The 9,353-nt window shown below is 49.3% G+C and overlaps 1 long non-coding RNA gene and 2 pseudogenes across 2 annotated transcripts; 2 read left to right on the forward strand and 1 right to left on the reverse strand.

The window, feature by feature from the left end:
• The first annotated feature begins 3,010 nt into the window (after positions 1-3,010).
• On the forward strand, positions 3,011-3,676 carry LOC147437250 (uncharacterized; annotated as a pseudogene).
• Positions 3,677-3,714: 38 nt separating this feature from the next.
• Positions 3,715-4,381, forward strand: LOC147437251 (uncharacterized). Its single transcript, XR_015184835.1, has 3 exons — positions 3,715-3,774; positions 3,919-3,995; positions 4,274-4,381. It is a non-coding gene; the product is annotated as an uncharacterized LOC147437251 (long non-coding RNA).
• Positions 4,382-4,710: 329 nt separating this feature from the next.
• On the reverse strand, positions 4,711-8,069 carry LOC147437252 (disease resistance protein RUN1-like; annotated as a pseudogene). The gene is made up of 5 exons (XR_015184834.1): positions 7,648-8,069; positions 6,887-7,451; positions 5,673-6,775; positions 5,329-5,603; positions 4,711-5,242 (listed from the first exon to the last, which is right to left on the reverse strand). The product of XR_015184834.1 is annotated as a disease resistance protein RUN1-like (transcript).
• Between the last annotated feature and the right edge of the window lie 1,284 nt (positions 8,070-9,353).

Raw genomic sequence — 9,353 nt, forward strand, 5'->3', positions numbered from 1 at the left:
CAGTGCTATTAATCGCTCGTGCGCCGTTGCGCTCTCGAGGACCTTAATGAGGCTGCGAGGATTTTGAGGGCTGCCAGTCTCTCTCTCTCTCTCTCTCTCTCTCTCTCTCTCTCTCTCTCTCTCACACACACACACACACAACACACACACACACACACACACACACACACACACACACACACACACACACACACACACACACACACACACACACACACACACACACAGACTCTCTCCCCTGTGCAATGTTCGGGAAAAATCATTTTTTCAAACATACAAAATTCCTTTCCTTGAATTTGCCAACAGGAAATTTTAGAAAATTAGGCTACTTTTTTAGGGTTTTACACTATTTTTCTTTATTCTCTCTCTCTCTCTCTCTCTCTCTCTCTCTCTCTCTCTCTCTCTCTCTCTCTCTCTCTAGTCTCGAGTCACACAATATTCGGAAAAAACCATTCTTGAATTTGCCAAGAGGAAATTTAAAAAATTAAGGTTCTATTTTTCTCCTTTTGCGCTTGGTCTCAATCGGCATTTTTGAAATCCAAAACGACACGATATTAAGCTGAGACACATTTTTCCCGAACACTGCGAGTCCAATGCTATTAATCGCCCATGCGCCGCTGTAGTCTCGAGGACCTTAATGAGGTCGGCCCAGGCAGTGACCTCTCTCTCTCTCTCTCTCTCTCTCTCTCTCTCTCTCTGTCTCTCTCTCTCTCTGGCTCTGACAGTCTCTCTTTCTCCCTCTGTCTCGCTGTCCATTTGCGTCACCGCTGGGCTTCAAGAAACAGTGCCAGAACTGAGTTGCTGTTGCCACGTGTAGGGGGAGGGGGGAGCCGGAATCCCTCTAATTTGTGGAAATTCCCAAAATACCCATCAAAATTTAAAAATTTTCTATTTCTAATTTATCTATTTTGGTCGGATTGTTCAAAATTTTCTAATCTTTATTCCTTTTCGATAACTGAGATCCGGTTTCGAGTGCTAGCATCTCTCTGCAGCTCTGTGTGTCTCTCTCTCTCTCTCTCTCTTAGGAGTTCCTCTCTCTCTCTCTCTCTCTAGTCTCCAGTCGTGCAGTATTCGGAAAAAGTCATTCTTGAATTTGCCAAGAGGAAACTTAAAAAATTAAGGTTCTATTTTTCTCCTTTCGCGCTTGGTCTCAACCGGCATTTTTGAAATCCAAAACGGCACGATATTAAGCTGAGACACATTTTTCTCGAACACTGCAAGTCCAGTGCTATTAATCACTCGTGCGCCGTTGCGCTCTCGAGGACCTTAATGAGGCTGTGAGGATTTTGAGGCTGCCAGTCTCTCTCTCTCTCTCTCTCTCTCTCTCTCTCTCTCTCTCTCTCTCTCACTCACACACACACACACACACACACACACACACACACACACACACACACACACACACACACACACACACACACACACACACACACACACACACACACACACACACACACACACAGAGACTCTCTCCCCTGTGCAATGTTCGGTAAAAATCATTTTTTCAAACATACAAAATTCCTTTCCTTGAATTTGCCAAGAGGAAATTTTAGAAAATTAAGCTACTTTTTGAGGGTTTTACACTATTTTTCTTTATTTTGGGGCGGAATTTCTCCTTTTCCCCTTGCTCTCAGCCGCATTTTGGAAATTGAAAACGGCGTGATATTAAGCTGACACATTTATCCCGAACACTGCACGGCCCTGTGTTGCCTGTCAGTCTCTCTCTCTCTCTCTCTCTCTCTCTCTCTCTCTCACACACACACACACACACACACACACACACACACACACACACACACACACACACACACACACACACACACACACACACACACACACACACACACACAAAGACTCTCTCCCCTATCAGGCTGTCACGGCCCTGTGTTGCCTTTGGAAATTGAAAATGGCGTGATATTAAGCTGACGCATTTTTCCCGAACACTGCGCACGTGGCCTTGTGTTGCCTCTCTCTCTCTCTCTCTCTCTCTCTCTCTCTCTCTCTCTCTCTCTCTCTCTCTCTCTCTCTCTCTCTCTCTCTCTCTCTCTCTCTCTCTCCGGACTCTCTCCCTCTCCCCTCACGGCCCTGTGTTGCCTCTGTCACTCACCGAGTGTACACACATCACCACCGTCAGCCTCAGCATGCCAATGGTGCATCGCGCGTGTCAGATCAGTCACCACATGAAGACTCAGCCGTCTGTCTCGCAGTGCGCACTGGCTCTGTCTTCTCTGTGTCTCTCTCTCTCTCTCTCTCTCTCTCTCTCACACACACACACACACACACACACACACACACACACACACACACACACACCACACACACACACACACAGGACGTTGGGCTGCAGGGCACAATCCCGCCGGATGAAGCAATTGTCGACATGTGTTCGGGGGGAGGGGCCGGAATCCCTTCCTCCATTATCTATTAGTATAGATAAACATCATTTCGAATAAGTAGGTAGTCTAGTTGCAAAAGTCGGGGTGCAATAGCACTTCCAGATTGTAAATACCAAGCCATTTGACCCCTCAAACTCTATTTTTGATTAACCTAGGGTAGCCTTAGTATATAAGGTATCTAGGTCAATTTTGTAAAAATTATTTTATCATAATCTAAGTTTTAAGTTGTTGTCGATTGTGTGTGAGAGGAAGAGAGAGAGAGTGTGAGCTTCATCCTGGTGCAACTTCCCACTCGTTCATCACATTTTAGATCCTACGGCATCACCTGCTAGGCTCGACAAAAGCTACGCATCGATGCCAAGCATTCCTCATGAAACGAAGCGAACGCGCTCGCGCATCTACGAGCTATTTGCGCATCTATGAGCTATTTGCGATTGTAAGTATATCAAATGATGTCTGTTTTTTGCGTGCAAGTGATTGTTAGAATCATGGCGACATAAGCTATGCATAAGTACTCATAGATTTCAATTTTAGGCATTTCAAAATTCATAGATGGGTTTAGAGCTAGGGTTTTGAGTGTAGAGGCTCTGGGACAAGTGTATCCTAGTGAGGGGATGGTGTTCCTTAAGTTTCGTACGCTTCTGGCTCATCTTTGTTTATTTGGTAGAATCTCAGTAGATTCCTTTGAGATCTTTTGCACTACTGGTTCATCTTTGTTTATTTGGTAGAATCTCAGTAGATTCCTTCGAGATCTTTTGTACTGCTGAGGCGGATAGACTCCGGAAGCGCCGTCAATCCCAGAACCCATCGAGGTCGAGGCTAGTGAGGCTGCCGATAGACTCCGGAAGCGCCGTAAGCCCCTCGCACCCATCGAGGTGGAGACACGTGAGGCTCGTCAGGTTGCCGATAGACTCCTGAAGCGCCGTCAGTCCCTTGCACCGACGGAGGTCGAGGCGGGTGAGGCTGCCGATAGACTCCGAAAGCGCCGTCAGCCCCTCGCACCCAAAGAGGTTGAGGCTCGTGAGGCACGTGAGGTTGCCGATAGACTCGGGAAGCGCCGTCAGCCCCCGCACCGACCGAGGTCGAGGCGGGTGAGGCTCGTGAGGCTGTCGATAGACTCCGGAAGCGCAATCAGTCCCCCGCAACCGATCGAGGTCGAGGCGGGTGAGGCTCGTGAGGCTACCGATAGACTCCGGAAGCGCTGTCAACCCCCCGCAGCCCACCGAGGTCGAGGCAGGTGAGGCTCGTGAGGCTGCCGATAGACTCCGGAAGCGTCGTCAGCCCCCGCAGCACCGAGGTCGAGGCGAGGTCGAGGGGTGAGGCTCGTGAGGTTGCCAATAGACTCCAGAAGCGCCGTCAGCCCCTCGCACCACCGGAGGTCGAGGCTCATGAGGCTCACGAGGTTGCCGATAGACTCCGGAAGCGCCGTCAGCCCCCCCACAACCACCGAGGTCGAGGCGGGTGAGGCTTGTGAGGCTGCGGATAGACTTCGAAAGAGCCGTCAGCCCTCGCACCACCCGAGGCCGAGGCTCGTGAGGCTGACGATAGACTCCGGAAGCGTCGTCAACCCCCCGCACCACCGAGGTCGAGGCCGATGAGGCTCGTTGAGGCTGCCGATAGACTCGGAAGCGCCGTCAACCCCCCGCACTGACCGAGGTTAAGGGGGGTGAGGCTCGTGAGACTGCCGATAGACTCCGGAAGCGCAGTCAGTCCCCCGCACCGACCGAGGTCGAGGCGGGTGAGGCTGTGAGGCTGCCGATAGACTCCGGAAGCGCTGTCAGTCCCCCTCACCACCGGAGGTCGAGGCTCGTGAGGCTCGTGAGGTTGCCGATAGACTCGGGAAGCGTCGTCAACCCCCCGCACCACCCCAGGTCGAGGCTCGTGAGGCTGCCGATAGACTCCGGAAGCGCCGTCAACCCCGCACCACCCCAGGTAGAGGCCGGTGAGGCTCATGAGGCTGCTAATAGACTCCGGAAACGTAGTCAACCCCCGCACCGCCCGAGGTCAAGGCTCGTGAGGCTCGTGAGGCTTCCGATAGACTCCGGAAGCGCCGTCAGCCCCCTGCATCGACCGAGGTCGAGGCGGGTGAGGCTCGTGAGGTTGCCGATAGACTTCGGAAGCGCCGTTAGCCCCCTCGCACCCAAAGAGGTTGAGGCTCGTGAGGCACGTGAGGCTGCCGATAGACTCCGGAAGCGCTGTCAGCCCCCCGCACTGATCGAGGTCGAGGTCTGTGAGGCTCGTGAGGCTGCAGATAGACTCCAGAAGCGTCGTCAGCCCCTTGCACCCAACGAGGTCGAGGCTCGTGAGGCTGCCGATAGACTCCGGAAGCATCGTCAGCCCCCCGCACCCACGGAGGTCGAGCCGGGTGAGGCTCGTGATGCTGCCGATAGACTTTGGAAGCGCCGTCAGCCCCCCGCACCCATGGAGGTTGAGGCGGGGTGAGGCTTGTGAAGCTACGGATAGACTCCGAAAGCGCCGTCAGTCCCCCGCACCCATGAAGGTCGAGGCAAGTTGAGGCTGCCGATAGACTTCGGAAGCGCCGTCAGCCCCCCGCACCACCCGAGGTCGAGGCGGGTGAGGCTCATGAGGCTGCCGATACACTCGGAAGCGCCGTCAGCCCCCCGCACCAACGGAGGTCGAGGCGGGTGAGGCTCGTGAGGCTGTCGATAGACTCCGGAAGCGTCGTTAACGCCCCGCACCGACGGAGGTTGAGGATTGTGAGGTTTGTGAGGCTGCTGATAGACTCTGGTACACTCCAACTTCTCTAAGTTTTTCCAAGAGACACCGAAATCAGGAAGTTCTTTGCTAATAAATTCGCAATCAGTGAGTATCAGTTCCCACAAATTCTGCAAAGCAAACCAATTGCAAACAATATTCCCACAAGAAACCTCTTAGCAAATGGGTACGAGAAAAGCGCATGCTTTGCTATTACCTCAAACCTGTGACCAGCTTGAGAAAGTCTCGATATCTGACTTTTACTCAAGTCCAAGACAACAACCTTACTGAGTGTAAGCTGAGAAGGAAGAAACTTAAGGGGACTGAAACCATCTGAGCTCCTTGGGAAACAAGCTGAAATCCCCTGTGATGTGGCCATTCCCAGATAGCACTAGAAACCGTAGAGAATCCATGCCAGCAAAAGTCTTTACACCCCATTCCTCCCCATTCCTCCAAAGTCAAAAGCTCTACCCCACGCACCAAACTTGTTCCCTACAGCACTTCGCAATATCAGTACTAACATGTCACATGGACAAACACACAACCTGACACCAATTTTACCTTTCCACGTTCCAGAACAACACGCACATCATCCTCATTCCACAAATGGCTACGATCGACCACTATTTCTCGCCCCATATCCCAAAGAAGGTCGTGCATGGTAAGGTTTCTTTTTTCATCAACCTTGACCAGGCACTTAAGTCTAAGGGTCTTAAGGTAGATCACCGCTGCATCCGAATATTCACTGCACCATAGTCTGTTAGCTCGATCCTCATGCTCTCCAAGCATGAAGCACGCGATATCGAGGAACATTAACGTCTCTTCCCTGCCCCAACCCATCGATGCTGATTCTCAAAATCTCTGTCACTTTCCTCTGTGCGAGTATGAGGGTGTGCCGATGGCCTTCAAGGACCTTCACTGTTGCCTCCCAAAAACCCATGTCCTGACCATAAAGGTGCGCACCAAGAGTCTCCAAAGCCAGAGGAAGGCCATCGCATGCATGAACCACCTTCCTTGCCAATGCCTTGAAATCCTCAGAGGGTTCTTCTTGGCGAAGAAAAGCATGCCAGTTGAATAGCAGATGCGAGTCTGACTTGTTGAGCCCCTCCATGAAGTGACTATGGTGGGCCTCTGCCAAGATGAAAATTTGTTCATCTTGTGTTGTAATCACAATCTGGCTACCATCCTTGAGGCTATCAAAGGGTAAGAGCGCCTCAAGCTGCTCCTGGTTATCAACATCGTCGAGAATTAGCAAGATCATAAAGTTAGAAAGGCGTTCTCTCAAAATTTGCTTCCCAAGTGGAATACTGGAAACAGGGATTGTCTCTTTGCTCTTTAGCAGCGCACCAAGCATACGCTCTTGCACACTTCGAAGCCCACAGGTTCTAGCTTCTGACCTCACATCCTCTATGAAGGAAAAACAATCAAATTTCCAGTAAATGGCATTGTAAATGGATTTGGCCAAAGTGGTCTTCCCCACTCCTCCCATGCCGTAGATACCCAATTTGTGAAACCCCTTCTGCGCCTTGTCGATTTGCATGAGATCCAACGCCGACTTTAGCTTTTCATTCACTCCCACAGGGTGCTTGGCTATGTACAAAATAGTTCTGTTTAATACATTAAGCACCTCAGAAACAATGAGCTTTACGAGGCGTGCTTCAAACCTGTCAAATCAAACTAGTAGATCAGAACAATGCTCGCCCATTGCCTGCACAGAGAGAGAGAGAGAGAGAGAGAGAGAGAGAGAGAGAGAGAGGGGTTCAGAATCGCTTTACCCTTGAGCACTATCCTGAAGTGTCAACCCATGGACCATGGATGCTTCTTTCAGAGCATTCATCCAATTTTGGATTTCCTGCGAGTTGTTTCGCCCAGCAAGTTTAAGAAAAGCTGAAGAATAGCAGCTCTTGGAAGATGCAGAGTCGATATGGCGAAGGTCACTGGGCAAACATTGAAGAAGACGGGCAAGAAGAGTTGGCTCCGTCCCCTGGAGCGACACTCAAGGATGTTGACAAGCTCCCTCAAGCACCAGGAAGAGGCGGCATAGCCCTTTGAGAATATTGCAATGTGTACTTTGCTATGGTGAATTGCATGCTCGATGGCATCCCAATTACCTTCCCCGGCATGGATACTCTTGTAATCGACAAAGCAGTGCAGGATGCCCGCAGCTTCAAAGGATGCAGAGAGGTGGTCCACGAAGCCCTTCTTCACATCGGGGCCCGGTGATTGAGAAAGACATCGTAGTTTCCCATGGGTGCAACGGTTGGTCTGCAAATTAGGTCAATAGCTGCTGCCGTTGATATGGTGAGTTCGGCAACTGTGTCCTCAGTTACTTCCTCACCCCTGTTGCCATTACACAAGAGCATGAGGCTCGAGACCAGGAAATTGCAGAGCTTACCGGTCTCAGCCATGAAGCTTGAGACCAGGAAATTGTGATAGCTCTAGCACATCTGTTGGTGCGTGCGCGCGCGCGTGTGTGTGTGTGTGTGTGTGTGTGTGTGTGAGAGAGAGAGAGAGAGAGAGAGAGAGAGCTCTCTACCCGAGAGCAGCTGGTCTGCAAATCAGATTAGTAGCTGCTGTCGTTGATATAGTCGGTTGGGCATCTGTGCCCTCGGTTACTTCCTCACCCTTGTTACAGCTACCTCTACCCCTCCTTCTCAGCTGCCACACCACCGCAATGAGCAGCGCCGCCCCTGCCATGACCAGGGAATTGCAGAGCTTATCCGTCGCAGCCATGAAGCTTGAGACCAGGAAATTGCAACTTAGAGGATTGTCACACATGCATAGTTACCAATAATCTCGTAACTCTGCAATGTCACAATCAAAAAGTAAGTGTTGCACAGGCAGGGCTGGAGTCCACTCTACACATGTGTCCACTTGTGGGAGAGCCACTGTCATGGGAGCATCAATGGCTTCTTGGCAGGCTACTTTGCAACCATGCCAAAAAAACTAGCATTGTTGCCAAACAAAAAGTTAGCTTGTGGGAATGTATGTTATGAAATAAAAGACAACTTTAAAATATTCTCACAAGAATATTACACTTAGTTCATTTTGGAAATTAGTCATGTGAAAGAATGCTCACTTGTGAAAGAGACCTTGCCACTTGTGAAAGAGACCCTGCCACTTTTTCATGATGGCTATGAGAATTTTGCAGCTCAAAGCATGGTCACGGGAACATAGTTACCAATCATCTCATAACTTTGCATCGAAAAAATGAAAAGGTGAGTGTTGCACTGGCAGGACTGGGGTCCACTCTATGCCCGTATCCACTTGTGGGAGAGCCACATTCATATGAGTATGAGCACTTTGCAACTATGCCAAAAAGTTGCCAAGCATCTTATGGATTAGAACCAAGCCTACCATATCCCTCTGGTGACCATGCCAAAAGCAATCATACCAAAAATTAACAAATAACTATGCCTCGTGTGACCACTACCTTGCCTCTTTCGAAAAGAGATCATAATAAATTCAGCCACAACTAAAACATGACTGCAAGGGTTCAATACATTAGCAGAATAAAATACCACATGGGTAACTATGAAATAGATCTCCAGAAATAGAATCAACTCAAAGTTACACCCCATTTATTGAAGACTTAAGACAATCAACAACAGATATTGTGTTACTCTATAACAAGCTCTAAACTTCTAAACAATTTGCGAGCATGACTTGATATATAGTAACACTCCATGTTGAAGCCTCTTCTCTTTTCAACCACAATAATTTCTATCAAACAAGTACAATTATCAACCTTAAATGAAAGTAATTGTGTGGCAATCAAGATCATCAAGCACAACCATACTTCCTTCACATCATAAGTAATAAATTATTGATCCACGCATCAAATCCCAAAATCTGAAGCTCGTCCCCAACCAAGAGTACAAGGGCTGAAGCAAAGACCACTTAAGACTCACACAAAGACAAGGTGGATCCCAAAGAAGTCTCTTCAAACACAAACAAAGCAAGGACAAGTATTGGTTCCCAAATGAGTAGCATCAACAAAACAACCTCTATAATCACAAAGAAGTGGGTCCCAAAGGAAACCAATAAATCTACTGTTACTGCATCGCTGCTTGAATTCTTTCAATTTCTCCTACGGTTATAGTACAGTTAGAAGAGAACCCACTTAGAGAAAACAATGCCAAATACGACAACCAATCACAAGGCTAAAATGGATCCCAAAGAAGCATCAAACAGATAAGTAAGCCTTCAAAAAAGCTCAACAACCTTCAATCAAGCAAAATG

This window comes from Adiantum capillus-veneris, chromosome 17 (genome assembly GCF_014529385.1).
Source record: "Adiantum capillus-veneris isolate H3 chromosome 17, ASM1452938v2, whole genome shotgun sequence".
Classification (NCBI taxonomy): Eukaryota; Viridiplantae; Streptophyta; class Polypodiopsida; order Polypodiales; family Pteridaceae; genus Adiantum; species Adiantum capillus-veneris.